The following is a 19,693-nucleotide window of genomic DNA, read 5'->3' as shown; positions in this document are numbered from 1 at the left end:
GATAGTGTTTGAGCAAGAGTACGATAATATCATACACTCTGCATCTTCTGAAATTACCCCTCCTGGCTACACCATCCTTAGAAGTGACCGTAAAATTAAAAAGGTGGAGGTATAGCCATTCTCTATAAATCTAACCTCCAAATTTCACCCTTTAACATACCTCAATTATTAGATACCAAATCTGAACATCGTTTTATCAAACTCCTAATTAATAACTCCAAATCTATCTATCTAATTTGTATGTATCTCCCCCCAGGTAATAATACCAATACTCTAGAAAACCTACTTAGTAACCTCTCCACCCAACTATCCCAAGAGACAATAGTACTAGGTGATTTTAACATCAACTGGTCCACTTGCAGTTCTTCTAACCCTACCAATCACATAAACCTCTTCGGATTCACACAGTTAATAACAACTCCAACTAGAATCCATAAACCTAGCAGTAAATAAACCACTCTAGACTGGATCCTTATTAATAGCCACCATGAAACTTACACTCCCGGACAGGGGCGGCCCGTGCTATTGGACTGCCAGACTGCAGCCCCCTCAAAAGAAAGAAAAATAGAAAAAAAAAGTTTTTAAAATTTCGCGCATGCGCAGTAGTCCCGACTACTGCGCGTCTATGCGCATGCTCCAGGCAGTCCGGCAGTCCCCATAGGGAAACACAGGGAGACGTCTGTGCACTTTTAAAGTGCACAGACTCGCTGGGATTATGTATAGGGGCCGGACTGCAACAGCAGCAGTCAGGACAGTCTCAAGTCTCGTCGGGAAGGAAGTAAGTTTGATTTCAAGTTTCAGGGATCTCGCGGGTCTTTGGAGTATTGCGCGGGTAGTTGGATATTATGGAGAAGTGAGAACGGACATGTAAGTGTATGGTGCTTTTTACATTTAATGGTACTTGTTTGAATGTGCTTTTTACATGTAATGGTACTTGTTTGAATGTGCTTTATACATTTAATGGTACTTGTTGTTTGAATGTGCTTTGTACATTTACAAGGGGGAGGGGTGTGTGTGTGTGTAAATGCCCCAGGTGCTCATGGTGGTGTGGTAGGGAATACCTCAGGCTTGAACCCTGTACCCTGTATGCAGGTGTTAAAGACTTGAGTTCCCTGCCCACCACCATTTGAAAAAAAAGTGCAGATTTTTGCCTCATATTTGATCTGATCTGTTCCTCATAATATCTGTGGTTTGTAAATGCTGCAATGCTTGATATTTGATGGTGTAGTAGTAGCATTGTTGCCTCACAGCTGCAGGTTCTCAGGTTTGATTCTTGGCTGGGGTTCCTTCTTTGTGGGGTCTGTTATCTTCTCCCTGTGTTTGTGTGGGTTTGCTTTTATTTGATGGTGCACTGGTAGCATTGTTGCCTCACAGCTGCAGGTTCTCAGGTTTGATTCTTGGCTGGGGTTCCTTCTTTGTGGGGTCCGTATCTTCTCCCTGTGTTTGTGTGGGTTTGCTTTTGTGTCCTCCCATGTTACAAAGACATGTCTGCATTATTTCTTCCTGGGCCTCTGCTGAAAATTGTTTTTTTGTTCCAAGTCAGACTGTCCTGATTAACAAATGTTAAATAAAATTGACAGGCATTTGAATTTCAGACTTCAGGTTTCTGAATGTTTAATTCCTTGCATATTTGATGGTGCAGTGGTAGTATTGTTGCCTCACAGCTAGCCTTCTGTGTGGAGTCTGCATCTCCTCCCTGTGTTTGTGTGGATTTGCTCTGGTGCCCTGCCATTTTACAAAGACGTGTCTGCAGTATTAATCGCTGCGTCTCTGCTGAAAATTGTTTCTGTTCTGTCCGCAGTAAAATTGACGGCATTTGAATTTCAGACTTCAGGTTTCTGAATGATTAACTCCTTGCATATTTGATGGTGCAGTGGTAGTATTGTTGCCTCACAGCTATAGGTTTTCTGGTTTGATTCTTGGTTGGGGTGGCTTCTGTGTGGAGTCTGCATCTCCTCCCTGTGTTTGTGTGGATTTGCTCTGGTGCCCTGCCATTTTACAAAGACGTGTCTGCAGTATTAATCCCTGCGTCTCTGCTGAAAATTGTTTTTGTTCTGTCCGCAGTAAAATTGACAGGCATTTGAATTTCAGACTTCAGGTTTCTGAAAGTTTAATTCCTTGCATATTTGATGGTGCAGTGGTAGTATTGTTGCCTCACAGCTATAGGTTTTCTGGTTTGATTCTTGGTTGGGGTGGCTTCTGTGTGGAGTCTGCATCTCCTCCCTGTGTTTGTGTGGATTTGCTCTGGTGCCCTGTCATTTTACAAAGACGTGTCTGCAGTATTAATCCCTGCATCTCTGCTGAAAATTGTTTTTGTTCTGTCCGCAGTAAAATTGACAGGCATTTGAATTTCAGACTTCAGGTTTCTGAAAGTTTAATTCCTTGCATATTTGATGGTGCACTGGTAGTATTGTTGCCTCACAGCTATAGGTTTTCTGGTTTGATTCTTGGTTGGGGTGCCTTCTGTGTGGAGTCTGCATCTCCTCCCTGTGTGTGTGTGGGTTTGCTCTGGTGCCCTGCCATTTTACAAAGATGTGTCTGCAGTATTAATCCCTGCATCTCTGCTGAAAATTGTTTTTGTTCTGTCCGCAGTAAAATTGACAGGCATTTGAATTTCAGACTTCAGGTTTCTGAAAGTTTAATTCCTTGCATATTTGATGGTGCAGTGGTAGTATTGTTGCCTCACAGCTATAGGTTTTCTGGTTTGATTCTTGGTTGGGGTGCCTTCTGTGTGGAGTCTGCATCTCCTCCCTGTGTGTGTGTGGGTTTGCTCTGATGCCCTGCCATTTTACAAAGACGTGTCTGCAGTATTAATCCCTGTGTCTCTGCTGAAAACTGTTTTTGTTCTGTCCGCAGTAAAATTGACAGGCATTTGAATTTCAGACTTCAGGTTTCTGAAAGTTTAATTCCTTGCATATTTGATGGTGCAGTGGTAGTATTGTTGCCTCACAGCTATAGGTTTTCTGGTTTGATTCTTGGTTGGGGTGGCTTTTGTGTGGAGTCTGCATCTCCTCCCTGTGTTTGTGTGGATTTGCTCTGGTGCCCTGTCATTTTACAAAGACGTGTCTGCAGTATTAATCCCTGCGTCTCTGCTGAAAATTGTTTTTGTTCTGTCCGCAGTAAAATTGACAGGCATTTGAATTTCAGACTTCAGGTTTCTGAAAGTTTAATTTCTTGCCTATTTGATGGTGCAGTGGTAGTATTGGTGCCTCACAGCTATAGGTTTTCTGGTTTGATTCTTGGTTGGGGTGGCTTCTGTGTGGAGTCTGCATCTCCTCCCTGTGTTTGTGTGGATTTGCTCTGGTGCCCTGTCATTTTACAAAAACGTGTCTGCAGTATTAATCCCTGCGTCTCTGCTGAAAATTGTTTTTGTTCTGTCCGCAGTAAAATTGACAGGCATTTGAATTTCAGACTTCAGGTTTCTGAAAGTTTAATTCCTTGCATATTTGATGGTGCAGTGGTAGTATTGTTATCTCACAGCTATAGGTTTTCTGGTTTGATTCTTGGTCGGGGTGCCTTCTGTGTGGAGTCTGCATCTCCTCCCTGTGTTTGTGTGGATTTGCTCTGGTGCCCTGTCATTTTACAAAGACGTGTCTGCAGTATTAATCCCTGGGTCTCTGCTGAAAATTGTTTTTGTTCTGTCAGCAGTAAAATTGACCGGCATTTGAATTTCAAACTTCATGTTCTTCAGAATACATAGTAGCACAACCTTTTTTTCTAGCAATTTTCTAAGTTTATAAGATGAATATTTTAAATTTGTCCCTATTTTTGGGACTGTATTCCCCCATTATTGGCTTTGTCCAGGTTTTTGTGCTAAGGTTGACAGCTATGGCAAGAACTGAATTCACTGAATATGTTTGAGGGCTGAATTCCCTCATTACTGGGTTTGTCCAGGTGTTTTGTACTAAGAGGTTGACAGCTATGGTGAGAACTGAATTCACTAAATGATAGCCATTTAAGTTTCAGTCTTCCTCTCTTTACAAAGCAGCTGATGTGTAGTGGTATGTTACTCTGACTGTTTTTGCTCAGGGACCTTGGCAGTAAAATGTATGGTGGCAACACAACATTTTATTCTAGCAACTTTCCAAGATTATACAAGCAATGTTTAATGTGTCCCTGGTTTTTGGGCTTTTGACCCCCCCCAATACATTTTGGCTTTTTCCAGTTTTCTTGAGCTGCGAAGTTGAGATGCAGTTGAATATTGAGTAGATTTTACAAGGAGCTGAGAGCTGCAGGGGAATAGAAGTTTAGTGCTTTGCCTAGTTAATACTATAGCACAACAGGTTGTGTACTTGCTTTTGATGCAGAAGGCTGTGGGTTCTACTCCCACAAGTGGTGGATGCTGCCGTACTGAGAATGTTCTCATTGGTGAAGATGCTAACTATGAGTCTGTTATCAGTTTGCCATCCATTTCCTCTTGCAATATTATTACTAGCTTATCATTTTTTAATGTAATATAGGCAATTTATTCCTGAGGGGCAACAGACACTTTATTTTTCGATGAAACCATGAAATATAAAGGTGATTGCTAGCAGCAACCGCTTCATTAGTTACAGATTTCTTTAATGTGGAATTATTTAGATGACTTACTTCAGAGATTGTGCATATTTACTGATAATGGACTGTAGAACTGTGCATATTTACTGATAAAGGTGGACTGTAGAATTGTGCATATTTACTGATAATGGTGGACTGTAGAATTGTGCATATTTACTAATAATGGTGGACTGTGGAATTGTGCATATTTACTAATAATGGTGGACTGTAGAATTGTGTATATTTACTAATAATGGTGGACTGTGGAAGTCTGAGTAGACTTTTTTATGATAAATGTTCTCAACTGGGCAGTTTTGCCATTATGGGTACATATGGTTTGTTTCATTGCTTACTGGAAAAATGTTCAAAACAAATTTAAAACACCCTCTAACAAGTGTACTGTATTGTACAAGGAATATAATTTTAGTACAATGAGGAAGGTGTATCAAAGAGCACATGTATGTTTCATATGCAAGGGGCCTATGATTTGAAAACAGCCCAAAATTAATCTTTATCTGCCACTGGCAAAATGTATTTTCTTTGAATGTGGGTTTCAATGCGGTTTCAATGAATGTGAGTTTCAAGGGCAGAGAAGTTGTAATGCTAAGTTTTCATTGTGAGACTGCATTGCTTTGTTTAACAGATGACTTAGTGTTTGTGCTGTAAAATACAAAATAAAACTTTCAAATGAAGTCCAACTCATCATAGAAGTAAAGCAGTATGCACATTAGTGTTTATGGTAAATGGAGTGAAATAGCCAAGTAATGGTTCATTGGAATGGCTGCAGAGGCTCCATTCAACCATTACTTTGTCAGGGGGGAAGGGCAGCAAACTCAGACAGGCCCAGCTGAAATATACCTCCCAACTGTCCAGATTTTCAAAGAATGAATAGATTTTTGCTTCTTATTTTTGGTTTGTTCTTCATAAAATTTGTAGTTTTCTGGCAAATCATTTAGGAATTAAGTCACTAAATAATAAGTTTCAGACTTCATAACCTTCAGAAAAATGCATGTTAAAGTAAGAGCTGTCTCAATTTATACAAGAGCAATTTTTAGTACTGTTTATATGTGCCCCCAATATATTTGGCCTTGTTCAGATTTACTGCATTAACAGGTTGAGAGGTACATGCAAATAAATTGCTTTATAGAATTAGGGATAGCCAACCTCTCAACTGTCCCCAATTTTTGGCTCAAAATGTTGCTCTTCCCCCTAATAATCCCTCCGCAAAATAGCAATTTTGGAAGAAAACATGGAGGGTTTACAATTAAGAAATAACTGTAATAATCAAAGTTATAGATTACTTGAAATGCATGTAGATTCTTTTGTTTTGTCAGCTGCTCAAGGTAGCAGGACTAATATTAAAGTGTCCCTTCTTTAACAGGTAGCAGCTGTATTGTGTGTCTATTTTATATTTTTGCATCACATTTTGGTCCATTTTTCATAAAATTGTGTTTTTAGTGACAAATCACTAAAGACTGAAGTTAGAAAATGACAGACATTTGAGTTTCAGATTTTATACCCTTCAGAAAATTCATACTAATGCAAGACCGATTCTATCATCTTTCTAAATTTATTAGAGCAATATTTAAAAATTGTCCTTATTTTTGGGCCTTTGTCCCACTTCTGTGTATGGCTTTGTTCAGATTTCTTGCTCTTGAGGTTGAGAGGCATGACAAATGTGTCAGGGCCATCACAGTCAGCCAGAGAGATTTCAAATTGTGACATGCTTGTTGCACCCCACTCCCCCATGTAGTGACTCTGGATGTGTCCAAGCAAGGCAAGGAGTAGTTGTATCTTCTTTGGATGGGGAGGACACACTGCATAAGTACTACAGTGGCTTTTCATCTGTCCTTGATTTTGCAGAATGGTCTGGTTTCTGTCATATTTTTGTACTGTTGATTTATGCTTATTACTCAGATTTATGCTTATTACTCAAAGTGCTGTTGCTCTGTGTTTAAGTAGCAATGCTTTAATGACCATAAGGTAAGCTTGTCTGAGATCGTAAGATGCAAGTAAGCTTTAATAAGCATACTGTTAAAGAATTGCCAACATTGAAAGCCTTTCTGTTGTTGCCATACAGAGAATACTTGACTAGATAATGTATAAGCCTTGGGTATTAAAGGACAGGATTCCATTATTTTAAAAAGCTCATTACACTTGTTGGAGACTTCCAGTCATCTCTACAGACTTTACCCGTAAACTAAACAGAATGCCAATCATGTGTGGTCCATAACCTGTACAGTAATCCTTTAAGCAATGTATCTTGAGCTTGTTTCTTGTTTGCTTTTCATTTTGTACTTTTATCATGTTTTCCCCATGAAACAAGTTGTCAGGCAGCAGGTCTTTTTGGATAAGAAACATTTTTACAAGTGGGGCATCACATAGATTTCTACTTTCAGCATGTTACTTGATACTTTAATAAAGCTGAATATATTATAATTAGAACTGCAGTGCAAGGAGAAGTGGTTTGAGTTGAGTGCTTCTGGTTTTTCTTATACTTGATTTTGACTGGCATTCCAGTGATGTATTTAAAAAGTAATTTATTTTTTCATGCCTCACAACCTTTTGTTTCCATCTAGATATTAAGTAAGCTGTCATGCAGCCAATGCATTGAAATATTTTTATTCTTCTACACTTATTTTTGTCTTGATTGGACTTTCATAATGATGGTTTGCCACCCAGGGCAGCGTATTTAATTAAAGTTAGTTTTTTGTGGTTTTGTGCATAGCTCCTCCCCTTTCTGGTTGACCACACCCCTTCCCCTTGACTCCACCCATTCAGCTGTCTCCTGCAGCCCCCCTGTGATTTGAAGTCACCAGCCGCCACTGCTCCAGGAACTGTTCCTGATATCAGCGACCATATGCTTACCTATAGCATTAGACAAAAAATCCACATTCCAAATACTCACAATATCAAAACCTCCCACTTAAAAAAATTCTTCAATCCAGACAGCTTCCAAAATGAATTACAAGCAGGTGACTGGTCACTGCTAACCCATCTTAAACTTGATGAGGCTGTCACCTACTTTAATACTAACTTTCTTAAAATCCTTGACTACCATGCACCATATCACTCCACTAGAATAAGAACCAAACCTGCACCATGGCTCACATAACCAACTAGGCAAAAGATGCTCCTCAAAAATAAAATCTGGGCTAAATGGAGAGCTACCAAATGTCCATCAGATCACCTCCTCTTTAAACAGCTAAGAAATGCCACCAAAAAGGATATTCTTAGAGACAAAAAAGACTACTACCTTCACCTACAACAAACCAGTCATCAAACACCTCAAAAATTCTGGTCAGGAATAAACAACCTTCTTCAGCCAGGTCACCCTACTACTCCAGACCCAGCCGGTTTCAACAATAAAAACTCCAACCAAATCCCTGATGCCTTTAATTGCTACTTCACAGAAGCCATTCAAACCCTAGCCAATTTCTTACCACACTTCACTGCTTCCCTATTAAAGAACTCCATAACCTCATCTCCTACCTTTCAAATCCAACCCGTACCTACATCTCTCATCTGTAAGCTACTTCAAAAATTGAAGCCTTGCACACCTTCTGCTGACCATCTCCCATCTGAATACATCCAAATTGCTGCAAAAGCCGTAGACTTCCCCCTCTCTATCCTTATTAACAGAACTATCTCAGAAGGCAAAAGCCCTACTTTATGGAAAGTATCCCACATCATCCCTCTACATAAAGGTGGACCTTCTAAAGAACTTTCTAACTTTCGCCCCATTGCTTTACTCTCCCCATTAGCTAAGATAATAGAAAAATGTATTCACAAACAACTACTTAACCACTTATTACAAAATAATCTACTAGCAAACTGCCAACATGGCTTTAGACCATTCCATAGCACATCGACTGCACTCTTATCCTTTACCGACTCTATAAACAAAAACCAGAACAACTCTTTTTCCTCTGCATTATTTATTGACCTGTCAGAAGCCTTTGATATGGTCAACCATAACTTACTTCTAGAGAAACTAAAAGCCCATTCTCTTGATCCTCATGCTATACAATGGTTCAGGTCTTATCTTGAAAATAGACAGCAAGCAGTGCTTTGGCATAACAATCGGTCTTCACTACTCCCGTAAATATTGGAGTACCCCAAGGCACTATCTTAGGTCCCCTACTCTTTTCCTTATTTATTAACAATCTACACATAAACATACCTCCAGCCACCTGCATTCAGTATGCAGACGACTCCACCTTAATCTCTACAGTCAAGAATATAGCCTCTCTCCACTCCCTCACCCAAACCATTTTCCATAATGTTGAAAACTGGTTTATGCAACACTGCCTCCTCCTCAACCCCAAAAAAACTAAACTACTCATTTTTACTCCAACTCATAAATTACCTAGTCCATTCTTCTCTATAACCTCTAACAATGGCACCAACATAACCCCAGGTACCACAACCCGCCTACTAGGTGTAACAATTGATAAGTGACTTAGCTATGATGACCACATCAACTCCACCATAAAGTCTGTGAACAAAAAACTTGGTGCCCTCTATAGAATTAAACCCTTCCTTACCCCGTCTGCAAGGAAAACTATTGCCCAGACCCACCTCATTTGTACCCTCTTCTATGCCTCTGTTATATATACCAACCTATCCAAAAATAACCTCTCTAAACTCTCTACCTGTTATAATAGCATAGCCAGATTTGTCACATGCTCCCCCTTCAAAACTCACCACTGCAGAAACCTCAAACAACTTGAATGGCTAGAATTGCAAAACCACATACTCTGTCAACAACTACTCATCACTCAAAAGATCCTATACCACCCTAATAACACCCCTATCCTCACTAATCTAATTTCACCATATAAAAATCTAGCTACTCTTCATTCAGCTAATAAACTTCTAGTTTCCTCTTTTAAATCTAACAACAAAGCTGGTGATTCACTTTTCTCAAACACTGCAGGCAAAAACTAGAATCCGCTTCCCTCTGAATTATCAACCCTTGCTTCAACTTCCCTCTTTAAAAAACATCTTAAAGAGCATCTGAAAACTCATTGGCTTTATCCATGTTCTAACCCAGACTGATATCCTTTTCCCCTTCCTGCTCTATTCCTCTAACCTATGTCTCCAAAATGAATTATTACTCTTTTCTTCTCAACATGATGATCAAATATAACTTCTTTCTTTCTTAACTGAATTGTGCTCATAGCTTCTAGTGTGTTTGATATATTGATTAGTATAACTTTTACTAATATTTTTTATAGTCTATAATTTTTAGTGTTCTGTTGACCAATGCTGCCTCTGTATTGTGCTTTTATCATGCCCTTGTATCATTTTATTTTGTCACTGTTCGTGCTTGGAGCTTTTCTCCCCGGGCCTCTACTGAAAATGGACATATATCCAGCTAGACTAGCCCGGTCAACAAATGTAAAAATAAAATAAAATAAAATAAATAAAAATAAAATAAAAGATGACCCTACAAAGGCATTTATTCTGCTTAATTTAGCTGGGTCAGAAGCCACTGAAAGGGAGCATCCATTTGTGTATGCACCTGCTATTACTGCAGGAGAGGGGGAAGACCATCATATTGTTGTACTGGCTGAGTCAATGGAGAACCCTGAGTGCTTAAAATGTAAATTTAGAGAAATGTGTAATCCCCAGATGAACGTTACAATGGAAAGGCACTTATTTTATAGAAGGGATCAAAAGCCTGGTGAAACTTTTGCAGCATATATAATTGATTTAAGAAACAAGGCTAAAATATGCAGATTTGCTGAATTGATAAAAAACAGACTTGTGTGTGGTATTAAAGATGATGCTGTGAGAAAGATTTTACTGCATGACAGTAATTTAACTTTGAATGAGGCCATTGAGATTTATCAGATATACAAGCTCACAGAAAAGCACACAAATATGCTTACAAATGAGAAATGCATGCTTCCAGTAACTTCTAGAGCGCATGCTGATAGTACACAGCGCACGGTTAAAAGAAACAGGCCAAAGCACATAACAGGAACTATAGCCCCTGCAGCACTCACTGGTAAACCCCAGAGCTTTCTAGCAAGTTCCAGAGTTCTCACAGTCTCAGTGAAGCATAAGAGTGAGTCAACAAACTCAAAACATGGGTCCCAACCTAGTTTCATTGCCAACTGTCATAAGTGTGGTGGAAATGAATCTAAAAGAGAAAAATGTTTAGTTTTTGGTCAGCAATGCCACAAATGTAATAAGTGGAATAATTTCAAAAGATTTTGTAAATCAAAAGGCACACATTATTTTATTAAAAGGGAACATTTCAAGAAATGAGTTGATCAATTGAAAAGACGTGATCCTGCTTTTTATGTCGATGGTGTGTCAGTGCTTAGTGAAACAGTCAATGCAGTAGATTTATGGGCCAAGAATGAAGTATTTTGTACTGTTTGGATAAATGGCAAACCCACAGATATCAAAGTTGCCACGGGTTCAAAGTGCAATGTTATGTCAGCAGAAACATTTGCTAGTGTATGTGATGGTGAAAGGCTTGATTTGGCAAAGTGTGCGAACCTTGCTACTTATGGTGCTGAAGAGATTCAAACGGAAGGCTCAGCAATGCTTTCAAGTTACTCTGCTGGGAAAAACTACAACTTGTTATTTTATATGATCAAGCAGCATGTCCAGTCATTATTAGGACTTAGAGACAGTTTGAAAATGGAACTGCATTCATTTAACAAAGAAGTCCACCAAGCTAGCTTGAAAGACCATGATTCTAATTTAGCCCAGTATATTTTTTCTACCTATGCTGATCTTTTCGAAGACAAACTAGGCAAGCTGCCAGTTGTGTAGTCCATGAAGTTAGACCCAGATGTCAGTCCAGTTATCAGGCCAGAATGGAAAGCTCTAATAGCTATACTGAACAGAGTCAAAACCGAGCTAGATAAAATGGTGCAACAAGGTGTGATCTGTCCAGAAGATGAAGCAACTGCATGGGTATCCTCCATGGTGGTAGCTCATAAGAAAAGCTCAGATGACATCAGAATATGTATTGATCCACAAGATTTGAGCAAAGCACTGTAAAGACCTCATCATCCAATGCGTACAGTCAAAGAAGTTGCTGCTGTTATGCCAGATGCCACTGTTTTTTCTGTCTTAAATGCAAAGAGTTCATTTTGGCAAATTTTGCTTGACAAGAAATTCTCATTGCTAACCACTTTCAGTACTCCATTTGGAAGGTACAAATTTCTGAGAATGCCATTTGGAATAAATTCTACAAGTGAAGTCTTTCAGCATGCAATGGAGCAAATTTTTTCTAGGTATTCCTGTGCTATTATAGTACACGACATACTAGTAGGAGGTAATGGTGAAGCAGAGCATGACAGAAACCTCTATAAAGTTCTGGAAAGAGCATGTTATGTGAATCTTAAGCTTAATCCACAGAAATGCAAATTCAGGCTACAAGAAGTCACTTATGTTTGTCATGTATTTACCAGTTCGGGCTTACAACAAAACCCTTTCAAGCAAACAGCTGTTCTCAAGATGCCAGCTCCAGAAAATGCTCAAGCCCTGCAATGTTTTCTTGGCACAGTTGATTACCTAGGCAAGTTCATTCCAGACTTGGGTCAAATATCAGCACCACTCAGAGAGCTACCATGTAAATATGCTATCCTTGTCATGGTTGGAACAGCACCAAAGCGCATTTGATGTCCTGAAACAGAGAATTGTCAGTCAACCAGCTCTCGATGTTCACAAGCCAGTTACTGTTTCATGTGATCAAAATTTGGTCTAGGTGAAGTCATTCTACAAGAGGGTCAACTTGTTGCCTATGCGTCCAGAACCTAAACCCAAACTGAAATGCAGTATGCTCAGATAGAGAAAGAGATTTTTGCAATTGTGTTTGCATGTTCAAAATTCCATGATTATGTTTAAGGTAGACCTATCCAATTGGAAAGAGATGACCAGCCTTTAGTCACTATTTTGAGAAAGCCTAGGCATACAGCTCCAGCCTGATTGCAATGCACAATGTTGAGATTGTATACGTATAACTTCAATTTTGTCTAGAAGAAAGGCAAACTCCTTTATCTTGCTGATATATTGTCCAGATTGCCCAGGAACACCACTGAACAGCATGAGAATGATAACCTTGATTTTGAAGTCATGGAAGTGCAGAATTGTCCTTCCACACATTTTGATGACCTGAGTTTTTCTTATGAGCTCATACAGCCATATATCCAGTTTTACAGAAACTCAACCACTTTATCAAACAAGGATGTCCATCAAAACAGTCTAGTTTACCTCAAGAAGTGCAACCTTATTTTCCATACAGAGATGAGATTATGTTTGACAAAGGTATTGTTCATAGGTTCATAGGTGTGTACTAGGCAAATGGCCCTGGGGCCTTTACAAGCCTAGCCCCCAAAAAATTGCCCAAGCACCATGCCACCTGATGTTAGTTCACAGTGCCCTTATCCAGTAGGGCAACTGGAGTGATCCCTGGGGTGAACTTTCTGTTACCCATCCACTCGTCAAGATTTCTCTTGAAGAGGGCCAGCGAGGTGCTCTGCTTGACATGAATGGGAAGCTTATTACAATGTATGGGCAGTCTTTGGGAGATGAACCTACCCTCCAGCATGTTCTCTTAATTGTGGTAATGAGATTGTGATGTTTGGAGTGTGTGGTGTGGGGGGATTGGGATTTCTTTAGGTATAGCATTTCAAGTAGGACTGGGTCAGACATGGCTTTGTAAGTCAAGCAGAGATCACCTCTAAGTAGTCGATAAGAGACTGAGACCAGCTTAAGTTTCTTGAGTCTGTCCAAGTAGGACATGTGTTTAAAGCCTAGGATCCTTTTTGTGAGGTACGTTTGTGGCCTTTCCAGCTGTTGAAGGTGTCAGGTCAGGTACATGCCAAATGGGGCATTATATTCAATGATTGGTCTAATGGGGGATGAGTAGAGAGGGATGATGACCTCTTTCTTTCTGGATGCGAAACCTTTGGTTATAAGATGTGCCACATAGAAGGACTTTCTAACCACAGTGGCAATGTGGTGGTCGAAGGTGAGGTGGCCATCGACCTGGGTGCCCAGATCTCTTATGGTCCCTTCAGTGCCATAAGAGATATGCCATCAATGTGGTAATTCGTGGGAACTGAATTTTTTCCAATGGGGATGATAGCACATTTTTTGGTGTTAAGCTTCAGGCCATGGTTCTGACACCAGTCATTGGTCTCAGAGAGGCACTTTCGTAGAATGTCTGCATCACTTGGGGAGTTGATAATGACTCCTAGTTTGCAGTCATCAGAGAACTTGGTCATCCAGAGTCCTTCTGTGTTGGCCTGGACTTCTGAGAAGTAGATGCCAAACAGGAGAGGGCTCAGAACCGAGCCCTGTGGGACTCCACTTGTGACTGGTTAACAGTCTGACTTGGAATCCGTAACTTTCACTCTGTGGGTCCTGTCTGTGAGCCAGTTTGCAACCCACCTAGTGATGTAAAAAGATTGCTGCCTAGTTTGGTGAGTTTATCAATAATACCTGAGTGGGGAATGGTATCAAAGGCCTTGGCCAGGTCGAGGTAGGCTGTATGCACTGCCTTACCCTCATCCACAGCCTTGGTGACTGCCTCAAAGAAGTCAACCAGGTTCATCAGGCAGGATCTCCCTTTGACAAAGCCAAACTGTGTGGGGTCAAGAGTTTGGAGATTGCCTATATCTTTGTTAAGCAGGTCCATGATGATGCACTCTATATCTTTGCATACCAGACTCGTCAGGTTAATGGGGCAATAGTTCCCAGGGTCTGTAGTTGCTCCCCCTTTATGGAGCAGGATGACTGTAATAGTGTGCCATTCATTAAGGACATAGCCTGAGGTAAGGCTGTGATTGAACAGGGCACACAGATGTGATGCCAATTCATTTTGTAGCTCATGTAGGATGCAGCCAGGGATATTATCAGGTCACATGGATGCTGTATTCTTGGCTTTGGACAATGCAGCTTTTACCTGTGCTGCAGAAATGGTGGGTACCTGGCTTTCTTCTGGTATTGTGATAGAGCCTTTGGAGGGGAGTGTAAAGTTGGCACTGAATCTGTCTGCCAGTATGTTGGCTATATCTGTTGGCCCAGTATAGGAGGTGCCATTGTGCAATAACTAAGAGCAAATCTGGGTATTGCCTTGGAGGTTTCTGATATAGCTATAGAAGGCTTTGTGGTTGTTTTTGGTGTCAGCCGCAATTCTGCCTTCATAGCTGGCTTTAGAGGATTTGATAAGGGATCTCTGCTTTTTGTTGAGACTGATAAGGGAAGTTTTTCAGTCTTGTGACTTCATTTTTTTCTGCAACAGTTTCTTCCTTCTGTTGTAGAGTTTATTGATGGCTGGGGACCACCAGATTGTCTTCCTTTTTTTGGAGGAGAGTGTCTTAGTTCTATTTGGTATGACAAGGTCCATGCATTTGTGTACGTGCTTGTACAGTGCATTGGTGTATGATTCAGCAGTCATGCAGCTATTTTCCATTGGCATGGGTGCTGAGAAGGTAGCCACCTCTGTTTTTAGGAGCCCAAAGTCAGCTTTAAAGAAGTTTTTCAGGGTGGTCACTTTAGCAGGGGGTGTAAGTGAGATGGAGATTTCCATGGTGATCAGTTTGTGGTCAGATTTAACCAGGGAGGAATTAACTATAGCCGTGGAGCAATGGTCTCCCATGTTGGTGATAACCAGGTCGAGGATGTTGCTTCCTCTAGTGGGGGTCAGAATGAGCTGGTAAAGGGCATTGGAATTGATAAATTCCAGAAAGCATTGGGCCTGTACATTGCTACTTGAATGGTTTTCTCAGTTGATGGAAGTGTAGTTGAGGTAACCCAGTATGAGAGTATTGGCTTGGACATTGATAGACTCCAGGGTGCTTAGGAACTTGGAGTGAGAGTCTAGGGACATGTTTGGGGTTCTGTTGCCGGCTTTGTACCTGAAGTATCTCAGATGCATTATGCTGGGCTACCAGTCTAGAGGTGTGTGCATCCTTTAAGAATATGGAGACACCTCCACCTTTGGAGCTTCCAGCCATATTCTGAGGCCAAAAGGTATGGAATGAGTTGTAGCCTGGGAGCACAGGGTGCTTTCTCCCTCTTTAAACCAGGTCTCTATTGCAGCACAGATGTCGACATTCTCCATTTTGAGGAGAGCTTCGACCGAGTGCATCTTGAGATTTAGACTTGTAGCACTGAGCAGCATGACCCTCAAATTGCATTTTTTTCCAGCTGTTATGGTGGAATTTTGGTCTTTGGAGCACTGCCAAAAAAGGCACTGTATGGGTGGTAAGAGCCTTAGCCAGTACCCAGAATCCCAAGGGTGACAGATACAGGTCGTCGCTGGCAAAGCATTGAGGTCTGTCAATCATGTCGTCCCAGGTAGACAGATACTGGATCCCCTTAGAATGATAGCAGAAACTTAGCCAACTGTTGAAGTCAATCATTTTCTGCTCGTACTGTGGTATCATACTGGGTGATGGTAGAATACACTTCTCAGGGCCAGGGTCATACCTGCTTGGGCCACATAATCCAAGAGTTCCATCACATCTCTTTTCAAGTAGTCCAGCGAGGTACATCTCAGGTCATTCATACCCACATGGACAATGCCTGAGTCATATTTGTACTTGTTGTGGAGTGACCTGAGTGCATGTGGCGGATCCTTGCATCTGATAGACATCTGACTGTCACCTTCTCCTCTCCTTGTTCAACCTAGTGAGTGGGAATCAGTGTGCCTCACAATTGAGTCTCCTATAATTAGTACATTGGGCAAAGTGTTTTTCTTTAAGGGCTTAGGTTGAGGGGCACACTGTGGAGGTGAGCTATGCATTCTGGGGTTGGTGTTGTGCTGTGGTGGTCGAGGGCATTTCTGTCTCTAGGGTCTCTGTTGTTTGGGTAATTTTTTTATTGAGAGCTTCCACAAAGGTGGGTGTATGGTTTGTATTTCTATGTGAGGGTTGTGATGGTTGGTATTTTGGAGAGCTGTGTGGTCTATATAGTGAGTTGCAGGTGTTGACCTTCTCCTCTTGACCAGTTTTGGTTGGAGCGTGCACTGCTTCCAGTTTGGTGATATAAGTGCATCTCTCATATATATGAGTGTTGGGAGGTAAGAGGAGAGGGTTGTCTGTGTACATTAGCCACACTGTCTCAGAATGCCCAAGTGCACCAGGTTAGCAGGAGAAAACACAGGAAATTGCCCTACAATCATACGAGGAGGGTTGGTCACAACTAATAAGTACTGGTGCTGTTACTGTGTAGGAACAGCTAGTGCTGATAGCACCAAAGTGTGCTACAATAAATGCTACAAAAGCCTGTTAAAGTGCTAGCTGTTTAAGCTAATTGAAGTGCAAGAAGTAAAAGAATAAGCACGTTCTAAGGGGAAAATTGAAGAACAGACTTTCTGGCACCGATAATAGTTTACCTCAGCTGAGCACCAACACAGGCTTTTAAACCAGAAAGTTGAAAGGGATGGAAAAACTGCCCAAACAGCCAATAAACTACCATTTCTGGACCAGATACCGCTCTTCTTGTGGTAGATAGGCTACCTAGTCTTACCATTTCCACTGATAAGCTAGAAGGCTTCCCTCCAACACAGAAAGGTTTGGGGGGCTCAGAAACTTACAAAACAGTCCTGAATACAGTAAATCTGTATCTGGATGAGACTAGTTACAGGAAAGGTGGGAAACAAGCTTAGAACATTTTTTTTTGCATAAAAGCAGTTTAAATAGTAACAAAAAACTTTAAATGCAGTGCAAGCTAACACACTTCAGTGTGTAGCAATATTAAGGCAAACACATAAATACAAAAAGCCACAAAAACACGAAGAAAGGTAGTGAAATGGCAAGAGGAACAACGCAAAGTAGATCCACAGGAGTCAAGAAATAGCATATAAAAATTTAATATCCACTTTCATCACACGACTTCATCAGAATACATTAGGTGAAGAAAACAAATGCCTTAAATACACACTGCTACTGAACAATCAATTAACTTAATTAACAACTAATTAAGTGAAAAAACAATAAAAAAACACAAAAATCAAAGATTAAAAAATTGACTATTTCTAAGGAGACTGATTTATCTGTCTTTTTTAATCTTTGATTTTTGTGTTTTTTTATTGTTTTTTTCACTTAATTAGTTGTTAATTAAGTTAATTGATTGTTCAGTAGCAGTGTGTATTTAAGGCATTTGTTTTCTTCACCTAATGTATTCTGATGAAGTCGTGTGATGAAAGCGGATATTAAATTTTTATACGCTATTTCTTGACTCCTGTGGATCTACTTTGCGTTGTTCCTCCTGCCATTTCACTACCTTTCTTAAGGCAAACACAGTTTAAATAAATGCAGATAAATTAAAAATAACAAAAAACAAGTTCAGAGGGCAGTAAATTATGAAAAAATCAAAATGGAGGCACTCAGAGTATCTCTTTCTCCTTCCTGTTGCTCTTGTAGTCTGCAGGATGCCAAAACTGTATCCACAGAGCTTAAACAACTGCAAACCTGGGCTTTTAAACCAGAAAGTTGAAAAGGATGGAAAACCTACCCAAACTACCAATAAGCTACAATTTCTGGGCCAGAAACCAGTCTTGTGTTAGATAGGCTACCTAGTGCTTACCATTCCACTGATAAGCTAGAAAGCTTCCCTTCAACACAGAAAAGTCTGGGGGGCTCAGAAACTTACAAAACAGTCCTGGGTACAGCAAATCTGTATCTGAACTAGACTAGTTACAGGAAAGGTGGGAAACAAGCTTAGAACTTTTTTTTTGCAGAATAGTAGTTAAAACAGTAGCAAAAATGCTTTAATGAACACTTTCATGAAAGGTCCAAAAGTAATGGTTCCAAAGTCTTGTTAACAAGACTACATTACTACCTTGCATTGTGGTCACCACAGAGCAGACTCTACCAAAAGAAGGGCAAGATGACTAGTGTTTTGGCCTTCTATGTCACAAGATATTGGGAGAGTGCTATCATCTTGTTCTGTATATAATAGTACTAAGTTGCATCAGTAGAAAGAACCACTTCAGCTAAACCAGATTCCTGAACTACCTTGGTCAACAGTAACTACAGACATTTTCAAATGGAAAGGTCAACATTACTTGGTGTTAGTAGACTCTTATTCAAATTGGTTTGAGATTGACCTACTTCCTAATCTATCATCCAGCACTGTCATTACTAAGATAAAGTGCCATTTTGCAGTCTATGGTAGTCTGCAGAAAGTTATTTCTGACAATGGCACACAGTTTACAAGCCAAAAGTTCAAAAGATTTGCCAAAGAGTGAGACTTTACTCATGTCATGAGTAGCCCAGAGTATCCACAGTCAAATGGTTTGGCAAAATGCACAGTTTAAAGTGCAAAACAGTTACTAGAGGTCAAAATGAGACAATAGTGATGTTTTCCTGAATCATTTGAATCTCAGAAATATTACTTGTTGGCTCACCTGCCTAGAGACTTCTGTTGAGTCAAACCAGAAGCACATTGCCAATTATTAGTCAGTTGTTGGTTCCATTTGTCAAGAACAACAGGTCAGTGAAAACCAATCTATTGAAGAAGTGTTTAACCCAGAAGTCCTACTATGATTATACCAGCAAACTGGTCAATCCATTACAAGAGGGAGAAGTGGTAAGGATGCAAATGTCTAAAGGTTATGATCAGATTGGAGTCATGAAGAATATTTGCTCAGAGCCAAGATCGTACATTTTGGAATCACAGGGAATAGAATTTAGGCAGAATCAAAATCATTTGATGCCGGTGTCTGAGCCTATACCACAGCATATAGCCTGTGAGAAAGACTCTTTATCTTAGAGTGAGTTGTCCGGTGTTCCAGTTCCAGAAGATGTTCCAGAGAATATTCCCATTCTTGTGATGAATCCCGAAGTTCCTGATATGAGTTGTTCGGGTTCCTATTAGATTGTTGAAACTCTGTTTATGCGAATACGAAATCATCGACGCGTATTGCGCGAAATATGTAATCATCGAACGTGCAAAACCATGAAATCTGAAATGTCGAAGTGTTTTGGTTGGCCCATCTGCAGTATAGCTTCGTAAGGTAAGTGTGCGATAGTTACGGACCTTAGGATTACAGGGCGGGTTAAGGTAAGTGTATAGATAGGTAATGTGTGTAAAATTTAGTGTAGTGTTAGAAGTAGGGTTTTGTTAAATGTATTTATGTGTATTATTTATTTTGTTTGGGTATATCTCCATAGGG

General features: G+C 40.3%; 1 protein-coding gene across 2 annotated transcripts in view; it reads left to right on the top strand.

Moving 5' to 3' along the window:
* The window catches only part of LOC122815513 (solute carrier organic anion transporter family member 1C1-like), a 4,185,790-nt gene that overhangs the window by 3,375,792 nt on the left and 790,305 nt on the right, over window positions 1-19,693 (top strand). The gene's annotated exons all lie outside the window — the stretch shown is intronic.

Source organism: Protopterus annectens, chromosome 11.part0, assembly GCF_019279795.1.
Source record: "Protopterus annectens isolate FY-2018-M chromosome 11.part0, PAN1.0, whole genome shotgun sequence".
Taxonomy (NCBI): Eukaryota; Metazoa; Chordata; order Ceratodontiformes; family Protopteridae; genus Protopterus; species Protopterus annectens.
This window is presented reverse-complemented; position numbering and strand designations above follow the sequence as displayed.